Genomic DNA, 17167 nt, shown 5'->3' with positions numbered 1-17167 from the left:
CCTTTCTGTTCTACCTTTGAGCTGAGGGATGGCCCAACAATCTTCCAGTCTCTTCTCTACTCCTGGCTCTCCATAGCAGAAGAGAAGGGAAAGGGAAAAGATTTCACTTGCAACTGTTACCAAAAAAATGTATTAAAGTTCAATGTGAGGAGCATGGCAAGAGTTCAAAAACCAAAGAAAATCGTATGCCTTACATGTTCTCAAAAGGTTTATCTTTGTAACGCCAGAAACTCTGGAATGCTGCCAACGTTAGTGAACCAGAGCTGTGTGCTGAGTCACTGCTAGCCAGCAGATGAAGGAGGCAACCAAAGGGAACCTTATCACACGTGCCATGGTTCAGACAAGATTTGAGCAGGGTAATTAGGACAAAAAAATTAAACAAATCACCATCAGTGACAGTCAATGCACCAGGCCTTTCCTTTCTGCCCCCGCTGCTGCCTTTGCCATGGAATTTCTGAGAAACTTTACCAAATACATTGCAAAGTCTTCAAAGATTTGACACTAAAATGATTTTGTTTTAATGGGACAGTTCACTAAATTATCACTGTGATAAGGAGGGGTTATCACTGAGGAGTCGGCTTGCGACTTTCAATCAAATTTAACCCTGTGCTCTTCAATGGCTCTGCCAGGCTTGGACACAGCTTGCCCTAGTTGCAGAATTGAGCACCTGAGTCATAGCCTCTGGAAAACCCTGTCAAGATTGCAACAAGAGTCACAGAAATGAGAATTTGAAGATATATTAGTTTGGCTCACAGCAAAGTTTCAAGCTACAAAGCTGCTCTGCAGCCACATCTCTGCAAGCCAGTAATGCATTTTCTATGAAACAAAGTAATATTAAGGTGTAGTGATGAAAGCTGCAGGATTAACATTTTCTTTCTGTAGTAACTCTGGTTGGCTGGCTGTTCCTGTGTGAAGATAGATACTCTGCTAAACCACACTTTCAAATACCATCTTCCTAAAATGCACACAGGCATCTGTTTTTCTGAAAGGTTTAAAACCCTATCAAAGTACAGTCTGTACATCCTGGTAAAGTGGTACCTGATTTCCAAATACCAGTATTTCATTAGCTCAGTCAATCTGACACCTTCATCAAAGAAGCAGTAATAAACCTCCTGCTATTAATGGCTTTCAGGTAGTGGTTCTTAATGACTTAACGAATTACTATGAATGCTGCTCCTGGCCTCATGGGCTTACACTGGTGTATTATCCACACTCAGCAAACAGATGATCTAATTTATATCTACATCATCACATCAGTAAGTGTAGTGAAATCCAGGAGAACATTACTATAGCACAAAAATTACTAAGATATAGTGATTATTCTTCTCTTCTTTCCAGGACAAAAACTGTGATGGAAAGTTCATTTTTATATCACAAGAGATTAACTGCAATGCTATTTTCTTTACACTGTTTCAAAAGATTAACAAGTAAATGCTGCCATTCTCTCTTCCTTTTATTTATGTTCAATAATAAGAGCTGCTCACTGAACACTTTTGGAAAAGGTGCATTTGAATTTGCTTTGACAACTAACTTGCTCTGTCCTTGGCTAATCAGAAGCTAGTCTGGCATATTTACAAAGTGCACTGCTTATGGAATTGGTATTAAATGGTCTCTAATAACATCTGCCTAGCACAACAGCATCTCAACCTGTGACTGTGGTTTATAGATAGGATGGTAATAAATGAAGAGCTAATCAGTCCCTTATCGTTTGATCTGATGGGATCTCAAATTCTAGCTTAAGTGTTTTATCAAAGCAGTAACTCTTTGTGGTTTGAAACAGACAGAGGAGCAAAACTGGTTGTGAAACAGCCCTTCCAGCATTACGTTAATTTCTCACCTGAAAAGATAGCACCTTATGTAGATTTATTTTCACTTGGAAAACTGAGAGAACATTCCTCATATAGGAATGCCCAATAGGCATACTTGTACTTTCTGTTACAAACTAGAATTCCCATAGCATAATGTAAATGATGGGGAAAAGAACAACGTTTTCCCCAAATCTGTGTGCAAAACAAAATACTGCTGCACAATTGTATTAAATTGGCAAAAGTCCCCATCTTCCACAATGGGTCTGAAGCCCCAAACAAATATCCCCTCAAGGTGCAAACCTCCACTGACAACAGTACTGGGAGTATGACAAGCATTTTAGCTGGGCATCTTGCCACCAATAGTCAGGAAAATGTAAATACAATTGTCTTCACTGACCACTGCTGGGAGCACTGCATGAAATCCAGCCCACTTGTACACTACAGCATTTTGTTTGCTAGGTAGGAAGCATAAAATTTGATGCAGGATCTTAAATGATTTGACCATTCATGAATTTGATGTTCAGAAAAAGTGTTTTAAAGAATGTTTTGAAAACTTCTTTGCCCCTTGACATTTTTGGAAGAAAACAAAATGCAATAAAGAATTCATGTGCATGCTTCCCAAGGAAAAATCCAGATGCAGAGTGAAACTTAGATGCTATACTGCTGAGGCAGGGAATGCAAAAATTCAATCTGCTGAGGAGACCATTAATGGCATGATTCTAACATCATTCCTTTTGGAGCAAGGACCATGATCTGAATCATACCATCCTCTCTTCGGAAAGGGCCTGGGTAAGAAACTGGAGCTTCTTGATGTGTTTATAGCATCTTACCCCAAGAAGCCAGCAAGTTTTCCACAAACGCTACATGTTTCTCTTCTGATTTTACCACTAGGAAGCACTGAACTGACAAAACCTAATGCTCACTGTGCTGCCCACTGGGTCGATATTCCCTCTCCCAAGAGAGGCTCTCTCTGAAGGCTCTTTTTATCTCTTGGGGCATAAGTTCCCCATTCCTGTTCCTTTATCCCTAGTTCATAATCTCACTGGGGCAGGACTACCTTTTATGCAGAAGAGACAGCAGGCTTTGATCCTGGTTGACAGGATCAAGGATGTATGAAAAGGATTTTGTACAAAAATACTTGTGAACTTCTTTGAAAGCACAAGATTTGGACCATTCTTCCGGACTGTGACTAAATCACCTATCTTATCAAGGGAATACCATTGCTGTGCACTGGAATTTTACCTGCAGAACACCACAGCTCCTAAGGACAAATTTCAACATGCCGATTTCTTTTAAGGCTAAGTTTGCAGTGGTAGACTTCTTTTTTTGCTAATGTTGATCTATAAAATAAGCAGTGTTTAAGCTTGAACTCTGTGTTAATGTCATTAGCGAATTTCCAGTCTTATTGCTAGTTTTTAGACCGCTTATGGCTTAATCTACACTGTCAACATTCGGCTTTACTGGCAATCAGAAGGGTATGCTTTACACACAGCAAAACAAAGTTACTCTTTAGGAAGTCAGAAGATCTAGATGATTTCAGTGTGAAAGGTTATGATACATAGCAAAATAACGCACCGTTACTAAGTAAACAACTTGTAATTCCGTTCTTTCAGAACACTTAAAAACTCCACCAAAACCCCAAACACATTGGGTAGTTTGCTATGGACCAGTAGATACAAAGTATCCCATAACCAACTGCAGTAAGAAACACTTTTCAAAGCAACTGTAACTTTCTTGTTCCCAATTAAATCTTGTAACTCTGGGCTATACCTAAGAACCCAGGTTCTGGTTTTACTAATTGCTCACTTGCTCCTGAGCTTATTTATTTCTTCTGCTCTTCAGAAAGGGGGAGGCAGAGGATCTGCAAAGTTCCCTACAGACCTGTTGCTAAGTGACAGCCACACACAATCCTGGGGGAAAAAAATGGTTGTTCGTTTGTATGGTCAAGAGATAAATAACCAGTATCATCCAACTATATTTCAACAACCGGTCTCCTTCCATCAACAACAACGAAGCAACCTCAGCTTTACATCACCCCTACTCGCATACGAGCTGGCTTCAGCAGCCTTCATGCCCCTTCTGCAACTTACTTTTAAAGATTACAGAGGAAACAAAAGGATTATAGAAAGATACAAGTTACAGGAACAGTTTGTTCCCCTCCGTGTCTTTTACACGCAGAAACACACCAGTGTCTGGTCTAAATCCAGGCGCTCCTGCATTATGCCTTGTGCAGAGCCTTAGGAACCTGCATCCACCTGCGCCCTGCAGTACTTGCAGTCCCCTATGAGGAACACCCACACCCAGACAGTCCGTATAGGTTGCTCAGATCCTGCAGGCAGACATATTGCGGGCTATACAAGAAGTGACAGTCTTAAAAGAATAAGAGACCCTGTTTCTAGCTGAATATTTACTTCCACCAATCTCTGAAGCTTTTGCTTGTGGTTTTAATAAGCGGCATTTGGCTGTTTTGTCACGAAGTCATTCACATCTGGCAGGTAACTTTCACGCCACAGCGTCTTCATCCCAAAGTGAAGCACACTGAAAACACGTCCTGCTGCTTCTCACTCGCGGTCTCTCCCCATCACGGTCTCCTGCCCGCGGTGGGAAAGACTCAAAACGCGCCCGTGCAAAGGCGGCGAGAGGCGAGGGGCCGCGGCTCAGCACCCCCAGCCCTGCCCGGAGCCCGCTGCGCTCCTTCCACACCCGCCACCACGGCCCCGCGGCGGACTCCACACCGGCAGAACCCCGCTGCCACCATTTCGCGGGGAGCGGGGCGGATCTCCCGGCTTCACCCGAGGAGCAACGAGAAGCGGCGGAACCGACAGAGCGCACGGTGCGGGCCCCGGTTTGCCTCAGGGAAGGACTGAGGCGGGGGGGGGGGGGGGAGCAGGACCCCACCTCCTTCACAACCCATCCCGGCACCCCCACCTCCTCCTCCTTCCCCACACAGCCAAGGCTAACGCGGGCGCTCCTCCCGCGGCAGTGACTTACAGCACGGCCTCCGGCGGCAAAGATGTCTCCCGTGGGCCGGCGGCGGCCCCGCTCCCGCTGCCTCCACCGCTGCCTCCGCTCCGCCTGCGGGGCCAACGGGAACGGCTCAACGGGCTGGCGGCCAAGCTCCCACAATGCCTTGCGCGCCCCCTTGCGCGTCACATCCCACTCCCCCCCTCGCGTCCAACGGCCGCTCCACGCGCGCCCTCCTCCGCGCGGGGCTCCTCCCCTCACGGACCCGCTTTGTGAGGGGGGGTCCTCGGCTCGCTACCGGCAGCGGTGCGGGGTCCCCCGCTTTGCCACAACGCCTCCTCGGCTCCCCGCAGCCCGGCGGATAAGGCTCCCCAGCCCCCGCGGCGGCTGGCTGCCGTGTGGGAGGGAGTCTTGCTTGTCTGTGGAGTAAGCCTCGTCCCTCCGTGAAGGGCTCCACAGCGGCGCCTGGCCATTGTGTGTGTTCGCTCCTAAACCTTCCTCGGGGAGGACAAAGCGGGGGTTAATGCTGCATCCCTTCCGAAATGGAGCTTCTTGATCGGGGGGGGAGAGCAGAATGACTGTATGGTTTGCTGCTGGGGCGAGGCGAACGCGCTCGGGCTGCTCTCCCCTGTACAAAAGTGCTGCCATTTCACAAAGGCCCCAGATGAAGCTTTCTGAGGAGTTTCCAGACGGGTGATGCGGATGTCCTGGAGCTGGGAGTGCTGGGGTGCTGCTGCTCCCCCAGCCGGGTGACCCTCACTGCCCTGGGGCTGGTCTGAGAAGCATCTCTTCAGAAAGGGTATGTGAAGTAAAGGGTGAGAAGACGTGGTACACACAAGGCTGCGTGTGTGGAGCCTGTAAAAGCAATGCGCAACTCCGCAAGCCAAGCTCAAGCGTTATAATTACAGTGTTCTCGTCCATAGAAATGGCCGGGCTTGGCCTGTTTTTATAACACAGTTAAACTCCGTTGCCCAAGCCATCTCTGATTACCGTTCTGTGCCGCGCAGCCTTGGCCTGACTGTGCTCCCCAATGCTAATTGTAACCTGAATACTATTCACACACGCAGTTTTGCCTAACAAAGCCTCCCTGCTAAGGAAAGTACCCTATAGTCCCTGATTGCCCTTAAGCCAAGGGTACGGATACAGTACCATCTGCCATGGCTTGTCTTACACAGCTGAGGACACACTGCTTTCCCGGTGTTCCCATCCACACACACCAGCTCCCTCCCACCTCCTCCTCCGTGTTCATAGCACAGCGAGGCAAAGCTCCTTTTTCCTTGCTGGTACTGCTACCCACACAGTGGCCCTTCCTACATGCTGTGCAGAGCGCCAAACAGAGCTGGTTCGTCAGTGCTTGGCTCTTCCCACTCCGTTTTGCTGTCACCCACACAAGTTTTATTTAAAACAAAAAGCCCCAACAAACCCCAGGTACCCCTGCTGACATGATGAGCTGCATAGGGCCATCAGGAATTTAAAGAACCCCCAATGTTGTGTAATGATACAAGGCTACACGGTGAAGGGAGCTGACCTTCAAGGGCAGGTAGGAGTCAACTGGGAAACCAGGATAAGGTCGGTTTCTGTGCCCTTCTGCTATCATCATTGTGTCTGCTTCTTAAGGGGAGTCTCTGGATTTTGTGATTTAGAAGAAAGCTTTCAAAACACACTTGGTGAGACTTTCTGGAGTGAGAGCTGCCTCAGTTTGCAGAGGGCCTGGACAATTTGTCCATGGGATAGGATGCCAGCGTGCAGATCACTGTTGGTCATTTTGATGTCAACAGTGACTGGCTCACCTCCTACCAGAGCACACATTTATCATACTGAACATCTACTGGGTCTGCAAGGAGCACCTAGTTTGAAAGCACACAGTGTGTCACGAGTGTCTAGAAGGGAGCAATGCTACAAAAGTCTGTGAAACTGCAGTCCATAAACTACCTCACTAAATCAAACCTTGGCTTACATTTTATTCCCTTTGCCAGTTTAGTGATGTATTTATTTATATATAGAATGATAAAAAGTACCTTTCCAGAACTCCTTTGTCTTTATGATTAATATGAATGGTTCCTATTCTTACATCCTGGTATTCTTACTTCATTTTGACATCCTGGCTCTCTAATCAATTTTAGCAGTCTCAAAGGACTATTTGCAGATGATAGTTCTGAGTGATTGAGAATATAAACACCTAACTTGTTTATGCAGCATAGGTGGTGGAGAAGAAATTATTACTTGGGAGGGGGCAGAGCAGTGTGGGAAGAGTTGTGGCTGATGGTAATCCTCTTAAACTTAGATAAGTGTTTTCACTTCAGGATAGCTGTCTTAATTCTGAATGCATCTCCTCATTTCTCACTGGTGTTTATTTGTCACTGTGGGTTTATTGGATATTAAGAATGCCTCTCCTAGGTTACTTCAGCTTGCTGAAGTATCTCTGGAGGATGTAGTGTGCTCAGCCAGCAGGTCCCTGCTGTTTTCCCTCCACTTTCGCATGATCAAAAGAAAGTACAGATTCCTCAGGCACGACCTACTTCTCTGAAGGGGCTCTCTGAGCCTCCTGCAGCTGCTTAGTGTCCTCTCTTTTTGCAGACTGTCTGACTAATCCATGCTCCAGTTAACTAGGTTCTTCACACATATGTACCTGTAATGCGCATAATGCTATTGACATTCTTGCATTCTCTGTCAGATGGGCACAGTGACCTTGTCCCAAATCCAGCCAGTGCTCATCATGCTCTTAATGCAACCCACAGACTGTCCCAGAGGAGTATTAACTGTGATTTCCAGAGGGCTGACACTGGCCTTCCAGCAGACTGCTGTAATCCACCATGGTTGTTAACTGTATTGAGACATTGTGCACTGTAGTACTTAAATGTGCATGGGACAGGTCTTTTCTTTCCCTTCTCTCTGGTTTCTAGCCACCATAAAGATATGCAGCTTCCCTGTTATTCCAAATTAGCCCATCAAGATCAGGAGCTTCTGGAGGTGAGATTGACCATAAACTGATGGTGGAACCATGGTGTGTTTTGATACCTGCTTTGTTCAGGGTCAGAGACACTGATCTTAATGATCCCTTTTTACCTTCATCATCTAGACAAATGGAGATCTGCAGTTTGGCTTCCAGCACGCTTCCAAAGCTGACAGCTGACTTTGACAAAGTGAGCTGCTGCTTCACACTCACCCTTTATCTACTGCAGGTTGAACAGAATTAGTTCCATTTTCAAATAGTCACTCTCTCCTTTGACATCCAAGTCATGACAATTAGGAGGATATTCCTCCTCTTCTGAACATGGAAAACAATAATTTGTACCTGCCTCAGTGTTCTCAAGCCACTGTTGACTCCATACTAATTGCCAGGCTTGTTGTTCTGTAGGAGAAATGCCAATTCGTACTAACGTGTTGTGGTGAGATTAATACTTCCAGGGCAGAAGAGTGGAGGTCTGAGATTCATTTCCTGCCCTGGTAGGCAGAGATAAGTTAGCAATTTATTTCTTTTGTTCCAAATTTTTGTAGGCAGCTACCTCTTTTTTTCCAAAAAGTAAATTTGTGCCAACCAACTTTTTCAAATACATTTATGCCATTTTAGTAGTTGCTTTCTTCTAGACAAGTATCAACTATGGACATTTTAATCTATTTGACATCCCTATCAAAAAACATGATCAATTGCTTTGAAAATGTAATAAACAAAATGCCACTTTTAAAAAAAGAAGGCAAACTTTTCCCATTTTTAATCTAGAAAATGAGAGCCACTGTGATAACTGTACTTTTTAACCCAGCTTTGAAGTCATTCACACGGCTAACGGATGCTGGGACTGAAAATAACACTGAAGTCTGTAAAATCATAATTAATCATAGACTAGGAATAATATTAACCTCTAACACCTGCTTCTTTCAAATAACAACTAAATGCTGTTTGGAGTTACAAAATCAGCAGCCCGACAGCAGTGCGACACAATGACAGGATGACAGGAAATGTAAATGCTTGTTTTCCATCAATGGGGAAGAAATGTGCTCTAAAATCAGACTGACGTACCCTGGAGCACACAGGGAACAGGCGCACATGTTTTCTTCTCCTGTAGTCAACCTTCTGCCCTGAGCACAACCTGATGCTGGGCTGCGCATTAAGCAAAGAGGCTCATTCTCTTCTGGTATTCATAGCAGCCTCTTGCATGTCTGCATTTTTAATGTCGAGTGGCTGGGGAAAGTTCTGCGTTATTGTGCAAAGCAAGTATTAAATCTAAGAGCTATGATTTATATTACTAAGTCAGAGGATTCAAAATTACATCCCATGATGATCTGCTCAATGGCTCCTTGTAGCTGGTGAAAAGCTTGGTGGATAGTCATGTAGTAATAACTCACATTTCTTATATTTAGTTATTAAATCCCACTGCTTCCCCAACATTAATTTTCCATGTAAGCAATAGCTATAGTTGCCAGAGGGATTTTATGTAATTGCAGATGGTAGCAGACATACTTGGTAATTGCAGAAATACAGAGGGAGATGTCCAGGAGATGATCTGCTATTAAGATGTGGCTGTTGCTATGGCATACTTTACTAACTGCTGTTCAGCGTGAGAGTGCTATGATACATCATTTCAAATAGGAGGTTATTTTTAAAGCAGGCCCATTTCTTTGCCTTCAAAAGCAAAATCAGATCACCCCTCTGAGGAATATTAATTAAAAAACCTCCTATGCTGGACAACAGACATTATATAGAATATAGCTCTTGAAGGAGTCAAGAGAATTAGAGTCTACCATAATACCAGGCAGCAATGAAATTGGGAGCTTTCATATCCATCTCATGAGACAAGCCCAACTCTTTAAGTTAAACAAAACTTCTTTAGCAGATACAAAAATCATGAACTGTCATAGCAAACAAAAGCTTACCTGTGGCTGATGTCCTCGGTTTAAACTGAACTTCATAAATTCAGTCAGAGAGACCATTATTTCTTTTATTTTGAGGCACTTTCTCTGTGTGGAGGGAGAGGTACAGCAGGAAGAAATGATGCTGATGGATGTTTTTGTTGGACACAGAAGTATGAATTGCACCCGTGTGTGTGTGTCAAAAGGACTGCCAGGTGACATGGTCACCCTGGGCTTTGCTGAAGGACCCGCGGGGTGCTGGGAATTGCTTCATAAGAACAGTTTCTATCTCTGTCCCTCTTTGGGAAATGTAATAAGGATGGGTTAAGGAAACAGTCACGAATTGCAAATTTAGTAATGCTGTCTCCCCACTTGACAAGTCACTACTGTGCATCTTTAGCTCTTTGTGGAGTAGAACTCTAAAGATAAGATCTGTGTCAGGACAAATAGACACGAATCACAAGTTCTAGCGCAAGCTTTACTCATCTTAAACCCCTGCATGTTGGGCAGCGTCAGTGCGACGAGACTACGGCAGCACACAAGCCGTTTCCCATGGCACGGACAGAGGAAAACTGTAAAGCGAGGCAGAAGCAAAGCAACATCTCCCTCTACGGGAGTCACCTGAATTGCACCACAGGCTCCTGCCACTCTCCTGCCGTGCTGACTACCTGTCCGCTGCGCCAATTCCCCGCAACGGCTCCTGCGAATTCCAGAGCTGGAGGTCGTCTCTGTGAGCTGACAGTGAGCCGATGCTGAGGATATGAACTCAGCTATTTCTAACTAAAGTCTTTGTTTCTTGACGACTACTCAGAACTTGTGCCTTTAAAGAGTTTACACGCGTTAAGGAGAAACCCAATGATTGTTGCTGGGTTTTACCTTTCCTAAAGGGTTTTGCAATATGTCTGTGCTTACATGTGCTGCTTTGGAGAGGGTGCTGCTAACACGTCCATCCTACTGTGCTTTGACAACCCAGCCCTTCTGCTTAGCCCCTGGAAGAAGGAACCACATTATTTTACCCATTACAGAGGGAGGAAAATGCACTGTGTTGATCCCAAGGAAAAGTCTGGAGATAACAATAGGCAGGTGCCTGTATATGTATATATATTTTTTCTGTGGGCAAATAGTCCTTGTTGCTTTATTTACATAAAGCCCTACAATTATTTTTGGGGTATCTTACTTCCTTCTACTTGCTTCTTGCTAATTCATCTGATGACATTTTTGCTCATTAAAAATGGCTTATGGAAAGCACTGGGCTGAATATCAGTGAGAAATATTCCAGGATATTTGTTTGGAAGTGCTTAGAGGGTCATTCTGAAGCTTGTGGATCAACCAGGCAAGCAGAATTAGTCCCAAGAATCAGTTGACCTGTCCTACAGATTGCATTAGGGAACATAAAGTATTCTCTGGGTGCTAGTTGTAGTAAATGCTTTCCAAACAATTCATATGATAGAAATATGGTCACATAAACTACTTATTGCATAATAAACGAATAGGAAATATGAATATGAAACAAAATGAAAATCTGAATCTTCCCATGTACTATTTTGAGAGGAAAACATTGGTGACTTCCTGAATGTACTGATTATTGTGAATAAACCCCCATATCTTGGGAATATGCCTCTTAAATTGATTTTTGATTTCCCTGTGTGCTGTGCACTGAATTCTCAGAGGTTTCTCTCTCATTAATATCATACCATTTCTCTAAGGTCTGGCCAGCTTTGAGAAAATAAGAGATGTGTAGTTTTATGCTAAATTACCCTTATCACACATGGAAACATTTACTAGTGCACATCATTGCTCCTGAATGCAATCCTCCTACTTTTAAACTGCTCTAGAGATTGTTTTCCCACTGACGATGCTTTTTAGGTACTAAAATAAAGAAGAGAAAGCAAAATCTTAATTCTCTTACAATGTCTGGTTTTGTAAAAACATAGGAATAGGAATCCCTACAAAAGTAAATGTCCACTTTCTGCACCAATCCCGTCACCCTCATTATTGTGTGCGTGTGTCGTGTTCTGCATGTGTATGTACGATGAGTGAAGTCCATTATTATACAATTACTTGAAATATCTCTCTGGAAACTGGATTTGGCAAACAAAGCAACATCTGGTCACTCAAACCACTATTTCAAGCCTTATTCCTGAATTACAGTCCTTATTTTTTTAACCGAGAGGACATTTATTGCTTCTCCTTAGACCCATTTGTGTTCCAGAATATTCTGGGCTGCTGTGGCCATAATTTTTAAAGGTGATTTTGCAAATCAGATATTTTAGACGTGTTTCCATTAAACAGAGCTATGGTTCATTAATCGCTTTAGAAAGTCTTGCCTAATAATGAGCTCTTTCTTAAGCCCCTTTCCACTGAAAGTGGAGCATCTGAAGCACCTTTAGCATCAGCGTGTGAAGCCGTGATGCCATTAAGGAGCTCAGCCAGCAGGTGGAGTTTAAATTGCATTTAGACAACAGGGCTTTTGATTAAGGTTTAGCTGGAACTGTGCTGCTGGAAATGCCTCTTACTGACAGCTCTGGAAGAGCATTGGGTGGTTAAAGCTTCCGTCAGCTGGCGGACCATTTACATATAGGCCACATCACTGCAGCGAAGTGGCATGTACAGTTTATGAACTCACTCGTTTTGCCTTTGGAGTGATGTGGCGTGCTAAATAATTGTCACTGTGTGTAAATTAAGCTTTAAAAAGTCAGCTTTCAATTTTATATGTACCTGAACACACATGACAGGAGAAGGAGCACTCAGATGAACTCAATTCCCAATTTAGGCTTTTGTATTTTGTGCCTTGATGTCAAAAAATAGGATTAGGATTGGATTAGGGCAGGATTTTATGACAGTGCATCACTAGAAGCTGCATTAAGCACTGAAAGAGATGAGAGGGTCAAGAAATATCTGACAAAAATCATAATGCTGCATTGGTAACGGTGGGAGGTAGATGAGAGAAGGGTTTATTGCATCTGTCACTAAGCTTTATTGTGAATCTAGTGCTGAACAACAGCCAAAACAAGAGCAGCTAGAGCTGGCCGGCCGTTCTGATCAGGAGATGGCTATGGCTGGCATCTGTCCAGGAATGAAGCCAGGCTCCGAGGCTTATACCTCCTTCTTAGAGATGAACTGTGCGGTCTGGCACCACTTTATCTTACACTATGAGCTCTGGCTTAAAGGCAAGACCTAATTTATAGATGCTGCTATGATAAGTTATTCTGTTCTGGAGGTAGTTCCTGCTGTTATCCAGAAATCAGTGTAAGAAGTGTATAAGGGTGTGAAATAAAACAGTGATGGGATTTGCTTTGGCTAATAGAGATGTAAGCAGCTGACATCCAGGGAAGTCTGTATGTAACAGTTTCGGGGGGGGGGGGGAAGAAAACATTACCCTCTTCTGTGGTGGTTTGAAGGGTGAAATTTTGCACCTTTCTGATAGGAATGGCTTGCAGAACCTCACAGAGATGCAGCCTATAAAATCTAAAGTCATACTGCACACAAAAACAGGCAGGAGTGTGCAAAGAGGAAAGGGAACCAGACGGGCAGATCAGAGCCTGCCAGGTTACCCTGCCTTCCTCTAAGCTATGCAGGAGAAGAAAGGGAATTGGCAGCCATTAAAAGCACATGATGACACAACCCAGCTGCTGCAGAGACAATGTGAATTACAGGCAAAACACTGAAGAAAAATACACAGGCTGAAATTTCAGTTGTAGAGGCTATAGAAAAACTGCTGCTTTAGTCAAAACCAGGTCTGTTCCTGAACTGGTGATACTAAACCTGTGACAAAGCACTCAAAGGATTGATGCAAAGCACCACAAAAAGCATGCTCAAAGCAGATGATACAGGCTGCAGAAATACTGCTGAAAAATGCCCCCGTGTCTGGAGGCATTGAAATGCTTTTCAGGTCCTTGCAGATGAAAACACACTTGTAAACTCAGATCAGAAGGCACCTGCTCAGCAGAATGTCTTTGAAGAGAGAATGAAATAACAGGAGCTATAACATGAGCATCTCAGCACCCATAAGGGATGCAGCAGCTTAGGGACCAGATGGACAAACTGCACCAGACCCGAGTAACACTGAACAAAGCTCTAGCAAGATTTTACTAGCAAATACCCTCGGTTCTGTGAATTTCATCTGGCAAAAAGGAGAATTTCCTCTGTATTAAGCGCCAAAAAGAGAGAAGTTGGCAGCTGATGCTGGAGAAGGAGAGCCGCTGTGGCCACGGAGGCTGGCATGAATAACACCGGGAAGCATTTCAGGAGGCAGGGCATCCCTGCCTGGGTGGTCTCAGCCAGCCAGCCCTGGATTGTTCCTGCAATCTCGCTGGCTGCTAACATTAACAGCGTTTTGCTTGCCACCTCAGCAAACCTCAGTGATGTAAAGGCCTGGATGATGTGCCTTCTGCCCTAGCACAACAGATCTAAGGATCTGTTCCAGTCCTGGGTCTAGTGTTTCACTTTCACATCATCACTTTTTCATAGTTCGCAGTGGTGCAATGCTGAATCAGCAGCTCACTCCACGAAGAATTCTTATGGAAAGCTACAAAAAGCAAAGAAAATATATGGTGTTCCACTCTTGAAACGATGTGCTATAAACTGCCTTTCCAGTCTCCTGGTGCAATGCTTCATGCCTGATGTCAGCATACTTGCGTACTTTGGTGCTTACAGTCCCACCATTATTAAACCTGCCAGTATGTAAAGGAGTTGAAGACATAAAGGAAGAGAAATGTGCAAAGGATGAAGGCTGCAACTACTGGCAAACTGTAAAACTCATCTAAACTATAAGTGGGAAATTCTGCCAAGATCAGGCTATTTCTTTTTTTTTTTTTTAAATTAAATAAACTTTTCTCCTATTCTTTTTCTTCCGCTTCTGAACAAAATCTTGCTGCCAGAGTGTGGAGCATGAGGTCAATGGGATGCCCCTGAAATCAGATGGGATCCCAGTCGTAATGTGCTGCTTGGATTCCCACATATTAACTGCAATATTTCCAGCACACTGATTTTTATTTCAGACATCAAAAGAAATGAACAGGCATTAAAAGAAAGAGAAGAGGGAAGGAATTCAAAGTCAAGGACGGTGATTTGCTGCAGAGGATGAAAGAAGGGATGGTGAGGTAACACCAGAGAAGAGGCTAGTGGCATTTTCTGTGTGTGCTGAAAAGATGGCAAATGGCTGGAGAGACCAGGCCTTCACTTCATTAGTCACTAAATTACAACAGATGCTTTTAAAATTACTTCAGCAGCAGCAGGTTTTGTTTTCTGCAGAGATCCTCAACCCAAAGACAAAGCAGACAGTGGGTGTTTTATTATTATCACGTCTTTGCCAGCTTCTGTCAGTCAGAGGGAATGAGGAGGGAGGAATGTAAGATGGGGAATTGGCTGTGGGAGAGGGTTATGGAAGATCATCACCTTTGGTTTCCAGGAAAGTCATGTTTTTTTGTTAAAGGGCCACTTTTTCTGTGCAAGAGCTCCTGTATCACATAGGTTTAAGTGTGGAGGAGAGCTATGGTAGCTCGGTACCACAGGCTGTTGCTTGTTTTAGGTTATTGTTCTCAGTGTGTCTTTGTGAAATGTTCACCTCCTACTGCAGAGAGCAGTGTTTATCACTGTCACCGTAGCATGAGTGCAGCTCCTTTGCAGATGGCTGCGCTAGAGGTTGCTGTGATACAAACACAGCTCTGCTTTGCAATGCTCCTTTCTTTAAAGCCAGGAAATCACCCAACAGCCACGAAAAGCAGTTGTTGAAAAGGTAAGGGGAACCCCCCAGGTTTTCTATCTGACTAACTGCTGAAGTTAAAATGATGAGATCGTGATCAGTTCACGCTGTGTAAGAATTGCCATTGACTGTTTAGGATGGTAGCGTGAGAAGCAGATACAACATCGCGGCTGGCATGAGCAGGTTTAAGCTGTTGAGGCTGCAAAAGGATTCATCAAAAGAGAGTTTGATGATTTTATCAAATAAAGACCCTTGTCAGATATACATCCTGAAGATGTGTATTATCTTGTTAGGCAGCACTTGCAGTGTATTGCATGAGGTACTGATTATTTTGTTTTATATTGTTATTTGTCAGTACTCTGGGTTGTGTAAAACATTCTAGAGTACTACATTCTCCCTGTCTCCTGAACTCCCCTTACCCACACAGCATTAGCTAGGCTCTATCTATTCCTTCAGAAGGCATATAGGAGACATGGTACTATATTAAAACAGTGAAATGTACAACCCCAATGACTGTATTTTGGTTGTCAGACAAGCTGACTGTGATAAAAGCAGAGTTAATGCAATTAAACAAAAATTCAGTCTTAAAAATTATACAGAAACTCACAGGGGATGGAGCAGAATGGGAAGACAGCCTCTGCCCAAGAAGGTGATGTGCTATGAGTGTGTCTAGGACTTGATCTGAACTTTCAAGAAGAAATAAATCCTGAATGTAGCTGCAGAGCTGCCAGGAAAATGGGAATGAAGGGATGCTGGAACAGTTTCTGCAGTTCTGGCAATAAATATAGTAAGAGGGTTGGTGAAATTACTAATAAGTCTAGTATTTTCTGCAAGTTTAAGGGTATGAGAGGGGGAGAGTGGCGTGACGGAAGTCATGTCCCATGCGCAGCCAGCATGGCAGGGGTCCCTGATTTGCTCAAGAGCTTAAAACAGTTTAAGTACTGCTCAGCTCATTCTCTTTTTCTGCATGAGCACCAAATCCAAAGAGGCCTCACTGGTGGAGGTTTTGAGTTCCATCCATTTCATAGTCTGGTTGATGCCCATGTATGAAAATTATTAGCAATATGAGCTGATGCTGTCCACATCCAGCTGGTGAGTAACAGAGATGGGATTTTTGTTTCTGGGAAGTACCAGCCTTTCCTTATGAGCCAACTCAATTCCAGCCTCTGCACCTAATGTTTTCATCAAAGAGGTTCAGAGATGAGCCGAAGTGAGTGCCTTTGACATCCCAGAGACACTCATCATGGTTTTAGGCAGCTGATAGCAGGATAATGCATGTGCAGCAAAGATTTTCACAGAGGTATCAGGAAAATACAGGGACAAACTGATTTGTTAAAGGAGATTTAACAAATTTAACAAATTTAAAGGAGATTTAATAAGATTTTCATATAGATATCAGGAAAATACAGGGACAAACTGATTTGTTAAAGGAGATTTAATCCAAGTCTTCTTGTCGTAAACCTCTCAGCAGTGCTGTCATTCAGAATGATAGTCTAAAGCAAGTCTTCCTTTGATGCCAGAAGGGAAACCAAGCTGCATTTCCTAGTAAAAGAGTCATCTCCTTTGTGAATCTGTGAAGACACATTGCAGTTCCACCCTTTACGAAGCAATGGCTTCAAGGCACAGCCCTTTTTTCACTGCAGGTTGACAGCCTTGCTACACATTATTGTCTTTTTCCAATTTGGACTCCGGAAGACTAAAGTAAAGCAAAATAAATCTGGAGAACAAAGACATTGTTTTTCCTTTTTCCTTTTCGGCTCATTCCTTCCTAGAGGCATTTATCACGTTCTGTAGCAATAGCGAGTTGCAACAGAGAGTAGTGTGCCTTCAACTTCAAACAATT

At 43.8% G+C, this 17167-nt stretch overlaps 1 protein-coding gene across 5 annotated transcripts in view; it reads right to left on the bottom strand.

Moving 5' to 3' along the window:
* LOC134173733 (core histone macro-H2A.1) overlaps positions 1-4945 on the bottom strand; it is a 43162-nt gene extending 38217 nt beyond the window's left edge. For 3 of the 5 annotated variants that reach the window (XM_062638069.1, XM_062638071.1, XM_062638072.1), the window contains exon 1: positions 4800-4945. The gene's annotated coding sequence lies outside the window, so the exon portion shown is untranslated. The remainder of the gene's footprint in view (positions 1-4799) is intronic. The other 2 variants (XM_062638068.1, XM_062638070.1) reach the window with 1 other exon arrangement.
* Between the last annotated feature and the right edge of the window lie 12222 nt (positions 4946-17167).

The sequence above is a fragment of the Pezoporus occidentalis genome, unplaced genomic scaffold (genome assembly GCF_034315485.1).
Source record: "Pezoporus occidentalis ecotype Australia unplaced genomic scaffold, CSIRO_AGI_Poc_V1 ctg55, whole genome shotgun sequence".
Classification (NCBI taxonomy): Eukaryota; Metazoa; Chordata; class Aves; order Psittaciformes; family Psittacidae; genus Pezoporus; species Pezoporus occidentalis.
The sequence above is the reverse complement of the archived record's forward strand: the minus strand, read 5'-3'. Positions and strand labels throughout refer to the sequence as shown.